This window comes from Pipistrellus hanaki (assembly GCF_964339955.1).
Source record: "Pipistrellus hanaki genome assembly, chromosome: 21".
Taxonomy (NCBI): Eukaryota; Metazoa; Chordata; class Mammalia; order Chiroptera; family Vespertilionidae; genus Pipistrellus; species Pipistrellus hanaki.
Window position 1 is genome coordinate 1,489,815 of NC_140523.1, and position 23,646 is coordinate 1,513,460.

The 23,646-nt window shown below is 57.6% G+C and overlaps 2 protein-coding genes across 2 annotated transcripts in view; one reads left to right on the plus strand and one right to left on the minus strand.

Moving 5' to 3' along the window:
• AEN (apoptosis enhancing nuclease) overlaps positions 1–21,116 on the minus strand; it is a 111,348-nt gene extending 90,232 nt beyond the window's left edge. Inside the window, exon 1 of the mRNA XM_084869283.1 lies at positions 21,113–21,116. The gene's annotated coding sequence lies outside the window, so the exon portion shown is untranslated. The remainder of the gene's footprint in view (positions 1–21,112) is intronic.
• Positions 1–23,646, plus strand: part of TTC23 (tetratricopeptide repeat domain 23) — a 995,109-nt gene that overhangs the window by 294,486 nt on the left and 676,977 nt on the right. The window lies entirely within an intron of this gene.

Below are 23,646 nucleotides of genomic sequence, written 5' to 3' on the forward strand. Positions count from 1 at the left end.
CCCTCGGCCCTGCCAGCCGAGCCCCTAAGAAATGGGTGGGGCATTTCTAGGATCAGAGTGTCTTACACTTGGGACCTCTGGCATCCTCAGAAGCAAATCCATCCTCACCCGGGGGACAGTGTCCCGGATTGGGATCATTCGATGCCTTGCCGGCGTCACCCCGATTCTGCCTTCCTGTGAAGGGCCCAGGCTGTGGCCACTTGAGCCCGCGCTGGACCAACCCCAGCTTCTCTCCAAGGCAGGGCTGGTCCAGGAAGTATCAGTGACGTCACGTGGTCCACACGGCCCCGCTCCCCGCGCGCATGTGTGTGGGCTTGGCGCGTGTTGGCGTGGCGACGTGTACCATTGTGCGTTGAGGCAACCCAGCGGGTGAGTAAGCGAGCGGCTATATTTATCCCCGCCCCCCGGCCCCGGAGCTCCCGCTGTGTGCCCGCCGTGGGGAAGACGCGCGTACGGAGATGCCTCCCGTTATTGTGACAGTAATGAGGGGATGTGCGATGTTCAGAAATTACTTTATTAGACAAATGCTGCCTATAAACCCCACGCAGCAAACACGCTCGCCGAGCTGGCTGCTCCGGGTCCCGGGACTCCGATGCCGAGGAGCCCCAGCTCCCCTCGCCCGCAGGCTCCGGGCCCCCCACACGTGGGGGGGGCGTCTCTGCTCCAGGGGGAGAGGGGGGTCTCCTGTGCAGGGAAGGGTCTGCATGTGCATCTCTGTTCTGCCCCCTCAGGCCCCATGAGCTGGGGCACGTCAGCTCCCCGCTCAGCCGCGGTTTATCTGTCTGTAGGCGGGAGTTTGTGTTCTGCTGAGGGAACCGTCTTCGGCAGATTCTTCCACTGCCGAGGGGCGAGGAGGTGTTTCCAGAGGGAGCAGGACGCTGAGTGTGTGCCACCGCTCAGGACGGGAACAGGCCGGGCCCACGGGGCAGACCTGCATAAAGTTCCTCCTCATTTTCACGTTCCCTAACGAATCCTTCTTCTTTTGATTCTTTACGAACCCTTTAAAATGTAACCATCGCCCTAGCCAGTGTGGCTCAGTGGATAGAGCGCCGGCCTGTGGCCTGAGGGGTCACGGGTTCCATTCCGGTCCAGGGCGCATGCCCAGGCTGTGGGCCCCGGGGCTCCGGTAGGGGCTTCATTCTGCTGTGGACACCGAACAGGAAGCCTGTCCGTTTCTCTCGGGTCCCCTTCCCCTTGGGGGTCCTTGAGGGGCGTTCCCATGGCTGGCCTGGGCCCAGGGATCCGGGCCTCCCATCGGAGTGTTATCTCCTGGTTGCATTCTCCCCCACTCCTCCCGGTCTTAGACAACGGGGCCCTTTGCCTGGTGGGAGGCAGGGGAGGAGGGGGGGCGGTCCCTCACCTTTCTCAGGGCTGGGGTTCCTGGCTGCGATCTCTCACCCGGGCCCAGGCCCACGCTCCACCGTGGGGCACTTGAACTTGAGGACTCGCGCTCTCAGGCCCACTCCAGGGCTCCTGGGAGCTGGCGGGTCCCCCCCTCCCCCCCTGCTCACCTCTGCTCCGCATCCCTTCCGCCTAATGGCCCGCCACCTTGGCAGGATGGGGGCTGCCGGGAGCTGGGGAGGCCCTTCTTCCAAGTCCTCCCTCCTGGCAGGAGGGCCCTGCCTGCTAATAGGTGTTAAATGGGAGCATCAAACTTTAATCAGCTCCTTAATGGAGCCGGGGGCCTGGGGGAGCGCTCGGCCCTGCATTACGCCGCAGCCGAAGCCAAGCTGGACGGGCGCTGCCGGCGGGAAGGGGGTGGCGGCTGCCGTCCCAGCCAGAGCTGCTGGGCGGAGGGGGGGCTGGCCAGGCCCCAGCCACTGTCACCCGGGGCGGCAGGGCTCGAGCGGGAGTGTCACCCCGGCTGCTCCTGGTGACCCATCCCCGGTGGCTTCCTCTTGGTGGGAAGCTAGGCTGGCAGAAGACCTGGCTCACCCCCTGGGGTTCCACAGGCGTGAGCGTGGCCCGCCCGTGGCGTGGTGCCTCAGGTCCCGGCGGCCCTCGTGGCCAGGCCTCCCTGGGCCCCTTTGGCCACCGGGTGTCGCCGCTCCTCCCATCGAGGGACGGACTGCGTCTCCCTCCCTCCTGTGCTGTTGGCCTGGGCCTCACTTTGACCAACAGAACACGGTGGCGGAAGTGTCACATGGTGAGTCTGCGCCCGAGGGACCCTGTAGCTCTTGCTTTCCACTCTCTTGGAATGCTGCCCCGAGACCACGTGAACGGAAGCCGGTGTGGCCTGGTGGAGGGCGAGAACCCCTGTGAGGGACCAGGTGCCTCCTCATGGCCAGCACCAACTGCCGGGCAGGCGAGCGAGGTGACCTGTCAGCGGGCTGCGGCCCACGCCTGACCCCAGGTACGACCCACAGAAGGACCATGTGGGTTCTAAGCCCGGACTCTGAGGAGCAACAGCCATTGTTTCAAAGCGCTGAGCGTCAGGGAGCTTTGTTAGCAGAAAAGGGAAATGCTGGCTTCTCCGCGCCTTGGTTGGGAGGTGTATGTAGCTCAGGACCAAGGTTGGGCACCTGCCGTTTGGAGGGCATCGGCGACGGGACGTCCTGGAACAGTGTCTGCAGCGAGGCTGCTTAGGGAGGCGCTGAGGACCGCCGTGCGCAGATGCGGCCGCGCGGGGTAGGATGTGAGGAGGGAAGTGCCAGACACTTCCAACCCCGCACAGAGGCCTGGAATGACGGTGCGGGAGTCAGGGGTGCAGGGGCGCCAGAGGGAGAGCGAGTAAACAGTGCAGGGAGGCGGAGGCCCGCCGAGCCCAGCTCCGCGCAGTTTCTGTCAGAATCCCCTTCCAGTCTGAATTCCAATCCTGAGTTACAAGCCACCCGGATGACAAGCTGACACCCGCGCTGCAAACATCCTCCTATAATTAGTAGGACCTAATGCCGAACAGGGGATGGCTCCGTGTTACACACACACACACACACACACACCCCGCCGCACCATACCGCCTTTCAGTACGACCATTGATCACGCTTCTGCACAGGAAAGGGAGGGATGCAGGCTAGTTGAAACCGGCTCCCGGCTCCCTGACAGGTGGTCCCCTAGCCACTCCCAAGCCCCGAGAGCAGTGCTCACCCCACTTCCCGCTCCGCAGAGTTTGGTGGGAAGGAACTTGGGAGAATGCCGGCTCCCAGGCTGGAACGCAGTGGGGTGGCTCCTGACTGGTGGGTCCCGCAGGCCTCCTCCGCTCACTGACCCTCCCAGAACTCTGTCCTCTGCTTCCTCCCCAGGCCTCCTTTTAGGATGGGGACCCCGAGGCATGAGGGCGTGACAGCGGTTCTGCCGTGGGCCAGGCTCGAGCTCATTGCCTATCTCAGAGCCCTCGCCGTTAGGCTGAATGGGAGTGCTGCTGGCCGTGGGCGGAAGTGTGGTTCGGGTACAGCTTGTAGGGCTGGAATCAGGAAACTTGGATTCTGGCCTTGGCTTTGCAATCAGTTAACTCCCCCGAGCCTTTGTTTCATTGATTGGAGGGGCGGGAGGGGACACAATTAGATCAGATAAGTAAAGCGAGAAATCTTAATAGAATACCATAGAGTCAGGGAGACCTGTGGGCGGAGCGGGTGCGAGTGTCTGAGTGGAGACAAGTCCAATCCGGCTGTGGATCGAGGAGGCCCCGATCCCGGCCCATCCCTCTCGCCCCAGACTCATCTTCTGGAAGCCGATGACCGGAGGAGGTGGGAGTGTGCGATGCCCATAGAAAGGCTCGTTGAGGATGTGTGGGCAGCGCTCTGCCGGGCTGGTCCCTGAAGATGACCGCAGTGGTGTGGACACCGTCCCGGATCGGCCGCGCCCTCTCAGGGAGGGTTGGTCTGTGGCGTGCGGCCGTGGGACCGCTAAAGGGTGTCCGGCGAGTGTGGGGAGGCCCGGAAATAGAGCTTCTCCAGCTGGCTTCTCCTCATTCCCATGAACCCCTAGCTTCACCCCAATAACTGTGCTCGCACAGGCCTGGGTCCCTGCAGAGGCCAGCGTGGATGCACTGGTGCAGGGAGAGGTCTTCCCAGTGCTGCCTCCCCACGCGGCATCCGTTTCCTGTGGCTGCTGTTACACACTCAGGGGCCGGAGACACACACATCATCCATCGCCTTACGGGGCGGAGGCCAGAGGCCTGAAATAGGTCTCCCGAGTCAAAGCCAAGGTGATGGCAAGGTCGCAGCCCTTCTGGGGGGCCCACGACATCCTTTGGTCTGGCCCTGCTGCCGAGGCATCAGGGGGAGTTAATTAAATGCTGGATCGAATGTGGCAGGCTCATGCTCCAGTTGATCATTCTGCGTGGCCCACGCATGACGTTATCAATATCCAGATGGCCCTTGGCGGAACCAAGGCTCCCAACCGAGCTAGAGGCTGGGATGTCTCCGAGCAGGATGTGGAGATAACTGTGGGAGCCTTTGAGTTTCTGGGTTTCCCAAATGATGACGATGACGATGGCAGTGACAGCAGTAAGATGTACCCTTTTTGTGAGTCATTCACACTCGGCAGGCCCTGTGCTAGGCTACTAATCTCCCGAGCCTCTGTTTCCTCATCTGCAGAAGGAAGAAAACAGCATCAAACCAACAGGGCGGCTGTGAAAGCTAAATGAGTTAAGTGGCTAAAGGTCCAGGCAGGGCCTGGCACCTGCTGGATGCTGGGTTTACTCGCACCAGCTCCCGCCTGGCCTGCCCATGCCCGCGCTCCTTTGGGGAGCCGGGATACCAGGAGGCAGGAGATTACAGCCATCTCGCCGCTCTGGCACGCTGGGGTGCCTGGGTGTGGCTGAGTGAGCCCAGAGGCACCTACCGAGAACATTTCTAAGTGGCCGCGGGTCTGACAGGCTGCCCGGGAGACCATTATGCAGGCCCGGGCCAGGGTGAGGCTGCTGGGTGGTGCCCCCAAGCCCTCCATTAGGTCTCGGACCAGCAGCCTCAGCCAAGAGCGGTGATTCTGGGCTATTTTTACCTCCCAGCGATGGAGCTGGGTCTGTTCTCCTAAGGGGATCAGTCTGCACTGCACGCGGCCCTATCTCCAAGGCCCAGCCCACTTCCTGTCACTGAGGACTGAGCTCCTCTGCTAACCATTCCCGGCCTTCCCAGCCCTCGGGGGCTTCTCTGGAGCTGCCTGGTGGTCAGTGTGAGGCCACGGGAGGTGTGATCCCCCGTTCTGCCACTAGTAGGGAAACTGAGGCAGAACACCAGGCTTAGCTGCTTACGGATGACACGAGCTTTGACTGTGATGGGACGTCCCAAGCCTCCCGAAAGTTTCAACTCAGTGAAGAGTCAGGGCCTGACTTGTTCAATACGTTCCTTCCTGGCAGAAGCCGGAGTCCTAGGGACTGGCGACAAGGACCAAACAGGCAGAGCTCAAGATTCAAAATAGTTTTGCATCATTGACCTTAGGGTCAGAGAGCACACCCCAAAGCAACTCCGGTCTGCCACTCTCTTCTGTTCTGGAAGGCAAGTCAGTTCACTCATTGAAGCCCCGGTTTCCTTACCTCTGGCATATGTGTATCAGTCAGCGTAAGTCCACGCTGCAATAACAAATAACACCCAAATCTCAGTTGATCAGCACAGCGAAGATTTACTTCTTATTCACTTTCATGTCCATCGTGGGTCAATAGCTGGAGGGGATTTTAGAGGTGATCTGGCCCCACTCCCTTGTTTATGGAGGAGGGAACTGGGGCCCCCAGAAGGTTGCTGTGGCTCAGCTTGCGCTGTCTCACTCCTTCCCTTTTTCTGTTATATGCTAACCACCGTGATTGTTGTTTTGGTTTTGTTTGTGTTGCTTGCTACTTTGTACTGGGGGCTGGCACTTGGCTGATGTTTAGAAAATGTTCGTAGAGGGGAGGGAGGGAGGAAGAGAGGGAGGAAGGAGGGAAGGAGCCAGGTGTGGCTTCCAAACTTTCGGGCAGCCTGGGTTGAGGGGTACCTTCGAGAGGCTGCCCCTGTTGGGTCTCCCCGCCGGAAAACCTCTCCCAGTCTCCCCAGCAGGCCCCGGAAGTGGGAAATGAGCGAGGGGGCGAGAAGGAGAGATTGAGGGGGAGTCAGGAGGGTGTGCTGTTCTAAGACAGGGAGTGTCACTGACAGACTGTCACTTACAGCCCCTGGAAGAATTAGCTGTGAAACCACCGCCCGCTCTGCTGGGTGACGCAAGTCAGACAAACGCCAGCGATTAGTCACCGGTTCTGAGCAGGAGGTGGGAGGGTGCAAGGAGGCAGAAGGGGGTGGATGAAGAGATGGGGGCAGTGAGCAACTCCTCTTTCTCTCCCACCAGGTGGCATCTGCCCACTTTGCCAACCGGGGCTCAGTTCCAGGATTGGGGAGAGGAGCCCAGTGTCCCTACGGGAGGGAGGAGGCAGGGAGGCCAGGGGTCATTAGAGTGGACCCCAGCAAGATGGCCACCTTTAACCCAGGACTCTATGGTAAAAGTGGAAGGACCTTTACTATGTCTGTCGCCCTCTGTTGGCGGGAGGCTGAGTTGATGTGATTTTGTTTTGTAGCTTTGTTTGCATCTACTTAAGTTTGTAAGTTGGATATTCATAATTAGAATTTTTTTTAAAAAAAATCTGTCGTTTGTTGGATTCAATTGTACTTAAGTTAAATCCAGAGTATATTCTCTCTTAGTAGCTTTCCATAGTGTGTGAGTTCCAACGTTCTCAATGACTTCTTCCTGTTGGGCCCCAGTGTCTGGGGAATAAGACTTCTCTTGAGCATTGTTCCAGTCCAGCTTGTCCCAGTCTGCGCTGTGCGGGGTGTTCATGGGTGTTCCCACCCGTTACATTGCTGTGATGAAACGCATACGGGAGTCCTGGCATTCCTCCCGCTTGAGGATTCACAACCTGTGCTTTATTTATTTGTATTGATTTTAGAGAGGAAGGGAGAGGGTGAGAGTGGGACAGAAACATCAGTGAGGAGAGAGAATTGTGGATCGGCTGCCTCCTGCACACCCCCTCCTGGGGATGGAGCCCGCAACCCGGGCATGTGCCCTGACCGGGAATCAAAACATGACCTCCTGGTTCATAGGTCGATGCTCAATCACTGAGCCATACCATCCGGGCAACATCTCCATCTTTCTAAGCACCTTCTTTCAGGTTGGATTTCTGGCTTTGAGGTGAACGGATGCAGTGATGCATCCAGAGGAATGCCCCTCGCCCGTGGAACTCCAAGGAGAGCGCTTCTGAGAACTTCCTGTCCTTGGGCTGTGCCGTCGTCATAAAGAGCTGAGACGTGGATGCCCAGGGGTGTGATCCAGTTACTCCTTAAGAGGCATTTGTGCTGCTGTTATGATCGTCATCGTTAGCATCATCGCCATCCTTACATTTGTGAAGACGCATCAAGACTCTTAGTGGCAGTTATTCCCGCCCCAATCCCAGCTGGCTCAGCACAGCCAGACTCTGTGGGCTCAGGAAACTTTCAAGTCTAGAGGTGGCCCGGCCAGTGTGGCTCAGCGGTTGAGCGTCGACCTATGAACCAGGAGGTCATGGTTCAGTTCCGGGTCAGGGCGCATGCCCGATTTCCGGGCTCCGTTCCCAATGGGACGTGCAGGAGGCAGCCAGTCCATAATTCTCTCCCATCGTTGATGTTTCTATCTCTCATTTCCTCTCCCTTCCTCTCTGAAATCAATAAATATTTTAAATCCAGAGTGGAGCAGGATCCTGGCACTTTGTCTAAGTTCCACTTAACGACAAGCTGCCTTCCTGACTTGTCTTGGTGTTAAGTTCATCGGCTGGCACCCTGGCTGGAACACATGGTCCTATTGCTTCGGCTCTCGAGCAGGGAAGGAGAAAATGATCGGTGAAGAAGAAATGCCGGGATCTTTGGCGATCTCCCGGCTACCTCAGAGTGGGCGAATCTGGGCACAGTCACATTCCGTATTTCTCCAGAAGCTGGGCCCGAGTAAGTCATAGCCCGAGATTAGGAAATAAGATGGCTCAAGAGAAGGGGGAGATGGTCAAAATATAACTCCTTTAAATATTTTCTTTCCCCGTTACAAAAGCAGCCCAAACTAATTGCGGGTAAATATAGAAAATACTATAGAGAGGAGCCAAACAGGACAGCCTTTTTTGAAACTTTAGTACTCAGAAATAACCACTCGCTGTTGTTTGTTTATCCTCTCGGTCCCTTTGCTCTGCGTATAGATACATTTCGGATACATTTACACACCCTGCAAAACAGGAGCCACACCCTGCAAAACAGGAGCGTCTGTAGAGTGTCTTGTAATCTGCTTTTTAACGCAACAATGTTTCATAAACATTTCCCAGGTAATTAGCTGTTTCCCTACCTTCTTATTTCAATGGTTGCATGGCAACCCATTCATGATTCTGTCATAATTTACTTAATCAACCCTATTTTAGAATGTCCATGGTTCCCACTTCTTAAATATTATAAGTCATGTTTGATGAACATTCTTGGAGTTTTGTCCCTCGCCACATTCCTGAATAAATGCCAACAGCCAAAACCGGTTTGGCTCAGTGGATAGACCATCGGCCTGTGGACTGAAAGGTCCCAGGTTGGATTCCGGTCAAGGGCATGTACCTTGGTTGCGGGCACATCCCTGTGGGGGGTGTGCAAAAGGCAGCTGATTGATGATTCTCTCTCATCAATGTTTCTAACTCTCTATTCCACTCTCTTCCTCTATGTAAAAAAATAAATAAATTAAATATATATATATATAATATATAGTCTTGATGACATTTTTTGATTGTTATTTTCAGTCATGTGAATGGGCCCCCATTCACTGTTCAATATTAACATTAGGCTCTTATTTCTGTTTTGCAGATGAGGAACCTGAGACCCACGGAGATACAGGACTCACTCAGTATCACCAGGCAGGTAAGAGAGACAGCCAACAGTCCGTCCACTCGTCAGTTTTTTATTTAGCCATTCAGCAAACGTTTACCGAGCACCTGCTATTGTATCGTGCGCTCTGAGGCTTTTTGGGATATCCCTGCTCACGTGACATTTATAAATCGATGGGCAGAACAGACTCATTGGAGCTGTGCCGGGTCGGGTGGGGCAGGAGAAGGCAGCAAGAGAACGATGTTCTGGAAAGACAAAAAGGAGTTTCATAAAAGGGTGATTGCCAGTGTCAGAGGGCTAAGGTCAAGGTTAGGGTGAGGTCAGGGTTCATGAAGCTGAAGCTTTAAAAAGACCCAGGGCTTCCAGCTCATGGGTCAGGGTCTCCCCTGAACCCCATTCGGCGTCTCAGGAGAGAGCACCCATCCGTTACAAAGAGCCCCCCCAGTTTACGGCAGGGCCTGCTTGGTGTGTGAGGGCAGGAATTACAATAGTCCCTGGGCTGTCTGATCGATCACTCAGTCCCCTCTCCCCCACTCGTGTCTCCAGGCCCTTTGCTCTGAGGCCTGAGTTCCTTCCGCAAAAGGGTGGGTAGAGGTCCCTGCCTCTTGACTTCTCGCTCAGCACAGGACTTGTGTGGGCTGGGAGGGTGGGAGGGGCGTGGAGCGCCTGTGCAGTTCGCCTTGCCCTTTGGGGCTTCTGCATGGACAGAGAAAGGCCTGATGGCTGGCCCGGCCGGCTGGCTCACTGCGGGGCTGAGAGACATCACCCCGGCCAGCCTCTGACTCAGGAGTGACCACGCCGTGCCTGTCACTGAGCCCGGAGACTGTGGGCTCCTTCGGGCAGGCAGAGGTCTGCCATTCACCTTCAGTGCACCCTCGGGTCACAAAAGCTTTCTCCTGTTCTGCCCTCCTGCCTCACTCGCTGGCCCTCTTCCTGACTCCGGGGTCGGGGACCTGACAGGGCAGCAGGGCGGGAGCAGCTCTGGCCGCCTCCCTGTGGTCACATCCACTCCTTTTGGAGACACGCAGCGCGCACAGCCTCGGACTCACACTGCTCTCTCCTCCTCCCCCAGGCCCTTCCTTCCAACTGGGACCGAGTAAACGAGTCTTTTCGGGCTTTTTACTAAACCGCTGCTATCCGCCGGTTCGGTTCGTTAGGAGCAAACTGCTTTTTAAAGACACAGTAGTTGTTTCTTCCCCGTGAAGCACAGCGCGCTGCTGGCGTGCTGCCGCTGTACCATAGCGAACACATCCCTGCCTGATGCTTAGTTTCGGTTTAAACACGTTCCCTATATTTTTAATTGCAAAAGCCATGCATGCTTGCTTTAACAAACCGAAGCGTCGCATTACATATAGATTGTAAATCCATTGACGGGAGCCTGGTGTCTGCATCTCCCAGGCAGCTGTCTGGGGAGTAACCCGAGGCTCAGCCATGGCTCCAGCTCCGGCTCCTGTTAGGTGTTCAGCACCGGGCCTGGCACAGGGCAACCCCTGATGCGTCAGTACCTTCCCGGCACACCCCGATGCCCGGGCCTCGCTTCCCTCAGTCGCGATGTCGGGCGGGCCCGTCCTCCTGGGTCCCCCCCTTGCACCGCCTGTGACTGCAGCTGCGCGAGGGGCCTGGGGCTGCTCACGTGCCAGCTCGACCCCCAAAGCGGGGTCATGGTCAGTGGGGAGCGGTCTTCCGAGCTCCCTCCACTCCTGCCCTTTCGTGGCCTGCGTCGCTCCCAGCCCCTCCTCCCCTCCCGCTCCCCGTCCTCTCACGCATGTGGTCCCGCCCTCGCAGAGTCTCACAGATGGTCCTCTCCTCTCCTGTGGCTGCCACAGCCAAGGTCAGGTCCGCAGGAGCTCCTGCCAGGAACCTCCGCCCTGGGCCCCTTCCTCCGGCGCCACCTGCACTGCCCGGGTCCTGAAGAGAAGAACTGCATCTCCTCCCGCCCCGTCTCCTGACCTCAGAGCCCCTGGAGGGCTCCCCGGGGCCTTCCCGAACCATCCCCAGCGGCCTAAGACCCCCAAAGGCTCGCCCGAAGCCGGTTCTCCAGCCCTTTCCCTCGCCTGCGCCCCAGGGACCCACAGCACACCGGACAGTTCCTTAAAGCGCCCGCACTCTGCCCCCTCCGGGCCGGCCCACTCTCCTCTCCTCTCCTCTCCGTGGGGAAGGTCTGGTCTCCCTGCTCATGCCAGGCCCTTTCCAGCCTCTGAGCATTCGTTTGCGCTGTTCCCTCCCCCAGGAGTGCCCTTCCCCTCATTTCCTTCATCTGATTTCCTCTTTAGCCTCCCGAACCTGGATGGCGGCTGCCTCCTCTCTCCCCTGGCAGAATGGATGGCCCTGCTCCCCAAGGTGGCAGAGCACTTTGCACAAACCTCCCCACGGCCCTCACTGGACCATGCACTGCGCCATAGGAATATAGTGTCAGTACTGTCCCCCAAGTAGAATGGGAGTTGTCACGTGACAGGGACCCCAGCCTGCCCAGGGCTGCCCAGGGCTGCCCAGGGGAGCCGGGCCTTGCACCGGTCGGAGATCACCAAGCACAAGGCAATGCACCGGAATGGCGATGGGTGTCCGGGAACAGCCGTGCCCAAGTTCAAGTCCCAAGTTAGGCATTTCCTGGTTGTGTGATTTCGGGTGATTTATTGCTCTTCTCTGGAGGTTTAATTTCCCTCCCTGTAAAACTGCCTTAAGAACAGCATCTATCTTACAGGGTTGTTTCAAGGATTTAGAAAATTAATACTCGTAAAATGCTTACCTGGTACCTGGCCTATAGTAAGTGCTCAGTAAATCTTAGTGATTAATGAAGAATGAATGAATGAGGGCTGGACGGGGCTGTGGGGAGGTGTGGAGTCCAGGGGCCGGTCCACCCCCAGCGGCCCATGGCTCGGTGCTGCCCTGGGAACTGAGCCTCCCTCTCCCTCCCACATCCCCGCCCCTTCCAGCTGTCCTCACCCTGTGCCCTCCAGCCGGGCAGCTCGGGCAGGGAGCACAGACTGCCGGGGGAGAGGCTGTGGCCTCACTTCACGGGGAGGTAGCCAGGCTGGGCGGAACAAGGACAGACATTAAAAACCCATTTTCTCACTGGGCATAAGTAATTGGCAAAAAAGCTCTAAATCCATAGCTGTCAGGTGAAGTCATTTCCGAGAGGAAAGGATGGAGGGAGAGAGCTGAGGGGAGCTGGGGTGGGAGCCAGAGGGAGGGAGGGAAATGCAAAACCAGGCGAGTCCGGAGCAGACAACGTCTCCTTCTCTCTCCCAGGCCAGACCGGTCCTCCTTTATCAACTTGCCCTCGCGCCCCCGCCCCCCCCCCCCCCCCAGCCCTTTTCTGGAAAGAGAGATTTCGAAGGTGGGAGAAGCAGCGAAAGCCAGCCCTGGAATTATTTAATGAGCCAGAATGAATTGCATTTGAAATCATTTAAATGGGATCTGGGAGCATTTAACTGCAGCTCGGGATCTTAACTAGAGTGGGGAAGGATCTGTGTGCTAATTGCTAGCAGTGATATTCCTACCTCGAGGAGAGACAGCAGCGAGCAATTAGCAGGCGAGGGGTAATTGCAGAGTTGAGTCAGGGCTGTTGGGTGGGGAGACGGGGCACCTGGACTTGGCTGTCTGGGAGCCCAGGTCCCCCAGCAGGGGACAGGCGAGGCCTGGGGCCTGGGTGCGGAGGGGAAGCTCTCTCTTCTCCCACCCCCATTCTCCTCCTCCTCCCCTTCTTCCTCCTCCTTCTCCTCCTCCTCTTCCCTTCTTATCCTCCTCCTCCTCCTCCTCTCTTCCTCTTCTTCCTCCTCCCTCTCCTCCTCCTCTTCCCTTCTTATCATCCTCCTCCTCTCTTCCTCTTCTTCCTCCTTCTCCTCCTCCTCCTCATCCTCCTCTTCCTCTTCTTCCTTCTCCTCCTCCTCCTTCTTCTCCTTCTCCTCTTTTCTCCTCCTCCTCCTCCTCTTCTCTTTCTCCTTCCTCTCCTCCTCCTCCTCCCTCTCCTTCTCCTTCTTCTCTTCCTCCTCCTCCCTTCTCCTCCTTCTCCTTCTCCTCTTCCTCCTCCTTCTCCTCTTCCTCCTCCTTCTCCTCTTTCTCCTTCTCCTCCTTTCTCCTCTTCCTCCCTCCTCCTCCCTCTCCTTCTCCTTCTTCTCTTCCTCCTCCTCCCTTCTCCTCCTTCTCCTTCTCCTCTTCCTCCTCCTTCTCCTCTTTCTCCTTCTCCTCCTTTCTCCTCTTCCTCCCTCCTCCTCCCTTCTCCTTTCTCCTTCCCCTTCTCCTCCTCCCGATTCTTTTTCTTTTTCTTTGGTGTGGAATTGAATGATCATGGTCACACTTCCAAATGCCATCTCATGGTTGGATAGCATAAGAAAAGCAAACCAGACTGAGGATGCTGAGCTTGGGGAATAGTCCGCCCGAAGGCCCACCTCCGTGTGTAACCCCGGAGGGGAGGTTTGTTCTGAATTCCCCGCTCATGCAGCTCTCCACAGCTCTGGGCCTCCGGGCAGACGGGTCCGGCCAGGAGGCCCTACTCTGAGCACAGGGGCTGCTGGGAGAGGCTGTTGCTCTGGGGTCTTCCAGCCCATAGGTGGCGCTGTTGGACTCTGGGAAGGTCCCCCTTTGCAGGTGGATGGAGGGAGCAATGTGGGCCGGTCCCAGCTCAGCTCGGTTTTTATATATATATATAAAAAAAGCACAGAGCTGCTTCTAAGAATGGACCCTGGAAACAACCAAACGCCTCCCGCGCTGGGCCGGGTGAAATCAATTATAATCAATTACACACCGACAGCACGGACTGCCATGTAGCCATTAAAAATTATGACATGGATTTATGTGGATTGCTATAGAAAGATAGCGCGCCATCTATTTTGCTGAGGGAAAAGCATGCCTTAGGACATTTGAGTATATATAGCATTATCCCCAAGACATGAAATCGGGAAAGGGAGACAGAGATGGATAGGGGGCAGGACACTCACCCAAGCTGGGAGCACCATTGGTCTCTTTAGGTGGCGGGGTTTCACATCATTTGTGCCTTATTCTCCTCTGCTGTAACCTCATCTACAACACGAGAGTTTTTAAAGCGACAAGCATGCGTCATCTTTCGGTTGGGAAATAGAAGCGTATTTTTCACGGGACAATGTATGAGCCAAACCGGACCGAAGGTGTCCCTGACTCTTCGCAGACACAGTCGCTTTCAGGGTGTGTCTCCTCCGTGTGCTGGTGACTGGTGTGCCCCTGTAAGGGACTGGAGACACTTGTCACCAGCCTTGGAGACAGAAGAAGCCGAGGAGGCCTTTTCTGGGTCGTTTCCGGGACCTACTTTGGAGCCCGGGGCTGTGGACTCTCCGTCCCTGAGCTCTGCCCCCCCTCCCCCTGCTTCCCCTGCCGCCTCCGCCCGCCCTCCGCTCTGCCTTCACCTCCTCCCGGGGTGCCCGGCAGCTTCCATCTCCACAAATTCCACGTGGCAGCAGCGAGTCGCTGAACTTTCTAATTGAGATCAGAGATAAATACAGTGGGGAAGGAAGGAGGGAGAGGGAGGAGGCCTCGTTTTAATTTGCAGCGTTCCCCATTAATAACAACTTCTAATTAAAAAGGCCCCGTCTCCCAGCCCAAGTCCAAGAGCAGAGCCTCCCCAGGTCTGTCTGGCAGGAACCTCAGCGTGCGGTTCCGAGTGCGGAGTGCGCCCCAGCTGAGCCCTCCCTGCAGAGCCGTAATTAAGCCGGAAAAAGGGGGGAGAAGGCGGGGCGGTGTTGTCTGAGACTCTATGGATCGTCCCTCACTGCAGTCCTGGAAGGAGGCCATGCACCCTCCTAGGTCAGCAGTGCCCGCTGGGTGACTCCTCTTAGAGAAGGCGCCCAGGCCCGATGCGGCGAGACAGCTGTTGAGAGGGTGTGGCAGGAGCCAAGGTCAGGTGCAGGGGGCAGCAGTGCTGAGTCTGAGAGAGCCCTCGCCTCCATTCAAGGTGTGCCAGCCTCATCTCCTCCCTTTCTCTTCCTCCCACATTTCCTTTGCACAGGCCCGCCTTCTGTGGTCTGTGCTCCCGTGTGTGTGTGTGTGTGTGTGTGTGTGTGTGTGTGTGTGTGTGAGGGGCGTGCCACCGCCACCGCCACCGCCAGAGGAGAAGCCATGGCTGTTGATAGCCTAAGATTGTAGGACGTGCCACTTGGTATTGATCTAAATACAAGCCCAAGTTTATTTTCTCTCCGGAAACATCTTGATGTCTTTGCAACTCGTCGAACTGAAGCAGGCACTCAATAAAGAGCCATGAGCGTGCAGGGCTGAGTGCACACCAGGGCGCTCCTGGACCGTGGGTCCCGTGGCCGCCTGGTGACTCAGCGCCGCCCTCGGCGTAGGACAGGCCTCTCAGACTTAACGTGTCCAGGGTCCCGCCCCTCCAGACCTCTGCTCCCCACACAGCCGCCTCCCGTCCCAGCTACAGGCACCCCTCCATCTGTTGTTCTGACCCCTTCGGTGGCTCCTGGTCCTCCTCAGTGAAACGCAAGGGCCTTCCCAAAGCCTCAAGCCCTGCAGGGACCCTCGCTGCCTCTCTCCCACCTCAGTCCGCTCGGGCTGTGTGCTGTGAACAACAGAAATTCACTTCTCACGTCTCAGGCTGCAAGTCCAAGGTCAAGGTGCTGGCCGAGTCCGGTCTGGTGGCAGCCCCCTTGCCCATTCTTAGGCTGCTGTCTTCGCCCTGTGTTCCCATGGTGGGGGGGACAAAGGAGCTCTCTGGGACTCTGTCATCTAACCCCTTCACAAGCGGGGTAGGTCTCAACATGTGAATGTTGGGCACACAGGCAGTCAGTATTGCACTCCGTTCACCTCCTCCTCCTCCCCCAATGGCCTCGCTCCAGACAACTGGTCTCTCTGCCATTTCCGCACCCCGCCAGCCACGCTCCTGCCTCCGTCTCTGCACCTGCTCTTCCGCTGCTTGGAGGGCTCTTCCTCCCGGTGCCCACGTGGCTCAGCCGTGGTCCCTGGCATATAGAACAGGGGTCCTCAAACTTTTTAAAGTGGGGGCCAGATCACGGTCCCTCAGAGAGCTGGAGGGCCGGACTATATGAACTACTAATTCCTACTGTAACACCTCGGCTGCGCTCACTGCCCAAAAAACCTGGCGGGCCGGATCAGACTCCTCTGCGGGCCGCATGTGGCCCGCGGGCCGTAGTTTGAAGACCCCTGATATAGAAGGTGCTCACGGGACGTTTTCCGAATGTGTGAGTGAGTGAATGAATGAAGTAATGATCGGGGGGACTGCTCCCCAGACCGCCAGCACCACCGATGGCCAAGAGGCAGGGACCCTGAGTCATCAGCACAGCCCAGCTATCAGAGTGGAAAATGACGAGTGTTTTCCCTCCCGGAAAAACCGAAGTCAGCCTCGGCCTGGGGCTCCTGAGTCACAGGGGCCGACTGAACCCGGGGCAGGGACAAGCGGCAGAGCTCGGGTCTGGGACCCCGCCAGCGAGGCCGAGCCGGCAGGCCTTCCATCCAAGAGCGCCGACCCCCGAGGCCCACTCTGTGCAGCCCGGTCCCACGGCTGTGGATGCTAACGGGCTGCCCAGCGCAGCCTCCCTCCCTCCCTCCCCCCCAGCAATCCCCCGCCCGCCCGGCCCCCCCCCCCCCCCCCCCCCGTGCTGCTGGGAGCCATCCACCACTTAATGGACCTCTGCAAGGGGGGCGAGCAGCAGCCATCAGCGCAGCTCCCCACCCCACAGTCCTACCGAAGCCGTGATTTCAATTAAAGGGCCATTACCATGAAACCCTACCCAGCCCCGGCTCCCATCGGCCAGCGGGAGGCCTTCTTCTCCTCGTCCCGGGCCCCGCTCTGTGGTTCCCGAGCGGCCCTCCCGCGGGGGCCCACCACCTTTGCTAAAACACAGCAGCTGCTGCTAATAAACAAACATATTGATCATACAGATATGGGATGTCAGGGACTTAATTCATGAATGAAGTGAGCTTTAAGAGCGCCCAGTGGGAGCTGCCTGCGTTTAAAGGGCCAGCAGCCGCCTGAGTGCTCCTGAAGTGGGTACCCAGGCAGGCCCCTCTCGGACCCACCATGGTGCCGTGGCGCCCTGCTGGCGTGGAAAGGGGCCTTCCGCTCCACGGCTGCCGCCGTGCCTGGAGTGCTCTCAGTGGCCGGCAGCACAGGGCTGGGCCGGCGTGGAGGAGGAGAAGGAAGACAGGGCTTGGGGTCAAGATGAGGATGATGGTGAAAATGGCCTCAGTTTGGAAGTTCGACACGTACAGGGCTTTCTCCCGGAGTGGGAGGCAGCCTCAATGCAAGGCCCATATTTCTGTGTCAGGTTTACGAGGCTCAGAGTGCACACAGTAACATTCATCCTTTGTAGTGCGTGGTTCCATGGTTTTGGCAGATGCAAAGCACCGTGTCACCGCCACCACAAGAATAAATAGAACGTTTCCATCCAGGGCTGGCTCCCTGGACACGTGACCTGCAGTTGCGTAAGTCCCGGCGCTCAGAAGGGCCGGTGCTGGTTTAAATGCTTTCCTTTCACGTCTTAAAAGTCTGAATAATTTCCGAACAATTGGTCATGCATGTTCATTGTTCACCGGGCCCTGCCAGTGAGGGAGTCGGTCCTGTTTCCCATCACCCGAAGTTTTTCCTCCTGCCCCTTCCCGACATCCCTGGCAGCAGTGGCTCTGTGCTCAGTTCCTGTGGCCTCACCGTCTCCAGTTGTCCTCTTAGCAGCAGCGCCCAGCTCGGAGCCCTCTGCGTCCGCTGCTTCTACTTGGCACCTGAGGTTCGCCTCTGCTGGCCCAGGTGTCCCCTCCTGTCACTCGCCGTGGAAGCATCCCCGTTGGTTCATTCAGCCGCCAGGGGAAGGACAGTGGGTTGTTCACAGTGTCTGGCTGTTAGGATGACAGGCATCATGAATGCTCCCGGGCAGGGCCCTGTGTTACCATGTTTTTTCCTCTGGAATAGATAGTGATCGTTCAGAGTGGGACTGCTGGGTCGAATGGTAAGCGTATGCTTCACTTGATAAGAAATCGCCAAACTGTTTTCCAAAGTGGCTGAACCCGGGCATTCCCACCAGTGAGTGTGTGAGAGTTCCGGTTGCTCCCAGTCCTCGCCAGCACCGGCTGATGGCATTATTTTCTCTCAGCCATTTTAATAGGCAGTCATCCTATTGGACAGTTCCAACAGGTGCAGTCATCCTATTGGACAGTTCCAACAGGTGCAGTCAGCCTATTGGACAGTTCCAACAGGTGCAGTCAGCCTATTGGACAGTTCCAACAGGTGCAGTCAGCCTATTGGACAGTTCCACTGAGCCACACCTGCCAGGGCCACATTCTCTATGTTGCGGGACTTTCTCTAGGCATCCATGTAGCTCTTGGCTCACTGATTCCCAGGGCGGCCACCCTGTCGTGTGGTGTTTCAACTGCAAGGTGACCACGTCAGGATCAGGGAGCACATGCCTCCTCATCATTGTCGGCCTTTCTGAGGGATGCTCTGTGCATGCGCCGGAGGCTTTTATACTTGACAACCAATTGTGCTTAGTGTGCCCTTTGGAACAGCAAACGAGAAGCTGGGAAGGCAGCAGCGGGCTCCAGGGCCTGGTGACACAGAGGAGGGCGGGGGCTGTGGGAACGTGTCCTGCCCGGCCTCGCTGCTGCTGCCCTGGAGGACGGGGTGAGCCGCCAGAAACCCCAAGCGGCTGCTGTGGGAGAAGAGGGCTTCTCACGCTACAAAAATGTACCAGACAGATGTGGGCACGGCAGCTGTCTCCCATTACCCCCGGCGCCCGGAACCTCCGTCCTGCCCCGGGGAAACGGGCCCGCACCCCAGGGAAGGGCTGTTAAGTCAGAAAGAGCAGGCATCGAACCCAAGTCCTGCCGCTCATTAGCTGTGTGTCCTCTGTGGAGCGGAGGGACGGTCCTACGACGGGGCGGTCAGAGGATCACGCCGGCCTCGGCACAATGGGCTCGGATGGGGTCCGAGGCCGGGCAGGCTCCGGGGAGCGTGAGGAGGTGTGGGCTGCTGGGGCCCAGGCTGGTGCCCCGAGGGAACCGCGTCCAACTGAGGGATGCCGGAGGGGCCGTGCTCTCCGCTCAGGCCCGAGCGGTCCCCCAGCTGCCCCGGCGGCCATGGTGTTCTCCTGGCAGCACTTGAGCAACCGGAACCCCGCAACGCGTGGCTCCGAGGTGTCCGCACTCGCGTCTCTGTTGAGCCACACGGCACTCACACACACACACACACACACACACACACACACACAGACCATCTGCTCTCGGCCCCGTCCCAACGCTCAGAGCCTCACACCGCCTCTCCAGACCCACCGACTTCTTGAAGGAGTGAGGAAGGGAACATGGGAACATGGAGGTGGCTCCTCTCAGACGCTGTACTGGGGCCTGTTCACGGTCACATGGTTGTATGTAAAACAGCACCCACCTACTGCCTGGCACAGGCCGCTCAGCTCTCCTGGCCAATGCCCGCAGCTTCTTCTTTTGGCTCCTGCTGACTGTGACACAGCAGGGATGGTCTCACAGGAGAGGCCACTCCCCGGGAGCCGCACCTGCCCGCCTTCTGCTCTCCTCTGGGCTCTCTGCGACCTGTGCCCAGCGGGACGGAAGGTGGAAGGTGGAGTGAGGGAGAAGGGGAGCTAAAATAGCTTTCTTCGTGGTCCCTGGAGATGATCCATGAGGTTTGATCGATTGGGTTCAGGGTCACTTTCAGCCGCTGCCTGGTAGGAGGGGTGAGGGTGAGGGCAGACTTGGGGTCGGGGGGGAGGGGGCGCAGATGTTGGGGGGTGAGAACCTCCGAGACCCGGGGCAGTGTCCAAGGTTCCCCAGGGGCTCTAAGTGTCCTGGCGACCACGCCCTTCTTCTGACTCTGCACCGTCGCCGTGTCCTACGTGGCTGGCGTCCCCGGAGACCGTGCAGCCTGGCCGCCTTATTGCTGCGCGCTGTGGGCCTGCCAGTCCCTCCTGCCATGGGGTTCCGTCCGGCGCCCGAATGGGCTATCATTGCTCACCCCCAGACTTGCTCTCTAACACTTAGGTCATCCTAGAACTCTCAACCCATCCAGCTGCACACGTGGTCATTGGGACCACGGGGAGTCATGCCGGAAGGAAGTGAGGGTCACGGGAGAGGAGAAGAGAAGGAGCCTGTTGGTTTGTGACCATGTTTAACCCCCAGAGAGACCTTTGAACTTCTGGGCTTCTTTGATTTGTTAGATTAGGCAATGGAGTGCCCTTCTTGATGAGTCTTTATTGGGTGATCTGTTACGTGCAGCCCAAAGCATTACCCATCGACCACCAGTGGCGTGGGCAGCTGTGTGGTAGGGGAAGGAGCTCTGGGCTGGGTGTCTGGCTGTTCGTTCCAGCTCTTTTACCACTTTCTTGGGGTGAGTCAGGGGCTGGTGGAAAATAGCTTAGCTTAGAGGCTCAGGCCAGACCCCAGTTCTTGATGGAAACTGGAGTGGGTTCAAGAACCAGGCTCCAGGGCAGCAGGTCACTGCCATGAGCTGGGCAGAGAGGGCACAGCGCTGTCACTCTCTTGGAACTGACCCCACGCTCACCTAGGAGGTGGCATTCAGGTCCCAGCCCACCTCCAGGAGCCCTTGTGTCTGAGCGGAGGCCTGAGTCAGCGGTGTGGCCGGCCCGGCTTGGCTGGAGGACCGGCCAGAACGAGCCGCAGCTGGCAGGGCCCAGAACCACACAGGACACGGCGGGTTTGCAAAGCCTCGGCGCGGCTGTGTCCGAGGCCTTGGCTAAGTCCTGACCTTGGCTTTTTGAATTTTTCATGCTGTCCCTGCCTCCCCTCGAGCGCGCTGTGAAAAGGGCGTCCGTGTCGCACTTGGTCTTGAGGAAACACCTTTGTGTAGATCAGGCCCCTTGCGGCAAAGGCAGACCCACAGCATCCAGCTGCCAAGTGGGGATGTCCTTCAGAACAACAGCTATCAGAGCCCGGGGTGCCGAGGCCAAAGAGCCAGACCCTTTTCTTTTTCATATTTTATTTTACTTCTTAAAATGTGTCTTTATTGTTGAAAGAATTGCAGATGTCCCTCCTTTACTCCCCATTGGCCCCCTGCACCCCACACCTGCCCTCCCAGGCCTTCACCGCCCTATTGTCTGTGCCAATGGACTATGCAATATGCACATATATTCCCTGGTTAATCCAGCCACCTCCCCCTCCCCATCTTCAGACCCTTTTCTCATATTCCCAGCCGGTTAGTGGGACCAGTTCAGGGTCCCCTGTCTGACAGGGATCCATTGCATGGGCACCCCAGACAGCTGAGATGCAGACCCAGGAGACGTGCTCATGGAAGTCGGGGCCACAGGCTGACAGGTTTATCTCAGTGCCTCACCCCGAGACTCCGCATCCCCGTCCCAAGCGTGGGCTCAGGTCCCCGGAGAGACGGCGACCTGGCGTCTCTGACGTAAGCACGGGCGGCCTCCATGTCGCCGGTGCACGTCTTTGAGGATGCGTTTCCCCCGGGGACAGCGGACGGAGGGGTGACCTCTGCTGGTTTCTGCGGACCGGACGTCGGTCACGGTGCTTTACGGAGAGCCAGTGCGGTCTTCCCGGCGCGCAGCGGACAGGTAGCTGATGGGCTCGTCTCCCTGCTGACGCGGCTCACAGTCTGAAATAACTCCCGGGCCGCTGTCACTCTCTGCGCTTTGTAGGTCACTCAGATGAACATCTCAGGGCTGACGAAGCAGTCCATGTTTGTCAGGCAGAGAGCAGCCCCCGGTGCGAAGCAGGCCTCGGGGGGATAGGCTGAACTCCCAGGGACGAGAATAGCTCGCCCGGCGTGCTCGGAATGCAGATGGCCTACATCTGCCGGCGCGGCTGCGCGCACACCTCGGCGCAGACGTGTGTCTCATGACAGCGCGGCCACCCACAGGCTCACACCTCCGCCCGCAGGCGCCCAGAACCAGGGCACGGGGTGCCCGGGAGGGAGGACACGGATCTCCGAGGCAAGCCAGCCTGGGCTCCACTTCCAGCCCGCCAGCAGCGCATTGTCTGGAGCGAACGTCTCTTCTCCTCTGGGCCTCAGTTTCTCCACCTGGAAAATGGGGGCAATTCTGTTAACCCCTCCAGGTTTTAGTAAAGATGAAAGGATACCGCGGATGAAAAAATGCATAGCGTGTAGGAGGGTCTCAGCAATGCCAATGCCCTTTTTTTTTTCCTTTTCTTTTCCCTCATCATCCGTCAGCCACTTGGGGGAATTGGGTTACACCCCTTGGAGGGTCTCAGGCCATAAACTTCGCAGTCACGTGCGGCCGCTGGGGAGGGTGTGAGGATCAGGGAGGGGCCGTCCCTGCCTGTCCCCATCCCTCACGCAGGCGCATCTGTGGCTCGGCAAACAGCAGGCACATCCCCCTTGTCCCCGGAGGGAACCGGACGTCTGAGACCCTTTTAGGTGTTGGGTATCAGGGTCCTAATGGCCATAGCTCCCGACTACTGCGTTTTTACTGTGAGCCAGGCGTCACGTGACAGGCACCCGTGTGATGCACATGGACGGTGTCAGGGCAAGGAAACCCAGGCCCAGGGAAGCTAGGCTGCTTATTCAGAGGGCACAGGGTGTGAACCCCTTACAACCCTTTTATTTATTTTATTGATTTCAGAGAGGAAGGGAGAGGGAGAGGGAGAAAGGAACGTCAAGGATGAGAGAGAATCATGGATCAGCTGCCTCCTGCACATCCCCTACTGGGGATGGAGCCCCGCAACCTGGGCATGTGCCCTTGACCGGGAATCGGACCATGGCCTCCTGGTTCCTAGGTCCACGCTCAACCACTGAGCCACACTGGCTGGGCCAAAATCTCCCTCTTAAGCAAGGGTCCCAGCAAGCATGTGGTGTGCACGCAGCTTTTCATGGGTGCAGCACGCAGGCGTGTTACAGCCGTGCTCAGAGCTGCATAGGCATCAATCATGGGCAGTTTTAAATTTCTGACTCCAGCTCGTTAAAATGTAGGTTGTAAGTTGGAGAGAAGAGCCACTCAGATGTGGTCCCCGCTGCACTGCTGGAAACGCGAATTCTCAGTCCCCCCTTCCCCCGACCTCCGCCCCCTCCCGCCCCAGGCCTGCTGCAGCCGGTAGGGATGTGTGTTGGAAGAGTCTCCGGGTTTGTGCGGTTGTGAGAAGAGGGGCGCTACCCTGTTTCCCCGAAAATAAGACAGTGTCTTATATTAATTTTTGCTCCCAAAGATGCGCTAGGTCTTATTTTCAGGGGATGTATTATTTTTCCATGAAGAAGAATACGGTACACATTTATTGATAAATGAAAACAAAGGACATTTATTACCTGTATACGGTACGGTAGGACGGTAGTTGTCAACACAAACCAGACAAACTGTGAATCCTACAGTATCAAGAATTTACTCATTTATTCCATGACAATCATGTCATCATCTTCTGGAACATCATCCTAACAATCCAATTCCTGAATTTCCTGGTGAATTTCTTGTGACTCCATTTCTTTTATAATCAGTGGACCAAATCTCTCATGTTTAGCCTGGGGGGGTGCTTATTTTCGGGGGGATGCCTTATATTTCACTCAGAAGGAAACCTGTAAGTAGGTTTTATTTTTGGAGGATGTCTTATTTTCGGGGAAACACGGTAGTAGGGACGCTTCTCTGAGACGCTGGGCACTCAGCCTTGCAGCAAAATGGAGCGTTTAAGCCCATCCCGTCTGGTCTGCTCCGCCGGCGGGTGGGAGATTCCCGCCCTGCGCTGGAAACCGTGCTCCCCTCCAGCTTCCCACCATCCAGGACAGGCCCGCTCTTGTGCCGAGAGCTGGTGGCTGAAGGAGGAGCCGTCATCTCTTCTCCGGCCAAGATGCTCTCCGTCCAGCAACAATGGCAGCAAGCGTGGCCCCCGCTCTGGAAGATTTAAATACTCAATTAATCAATGGAATATTCCATTAGCGGGACAATCAGTTGCCATT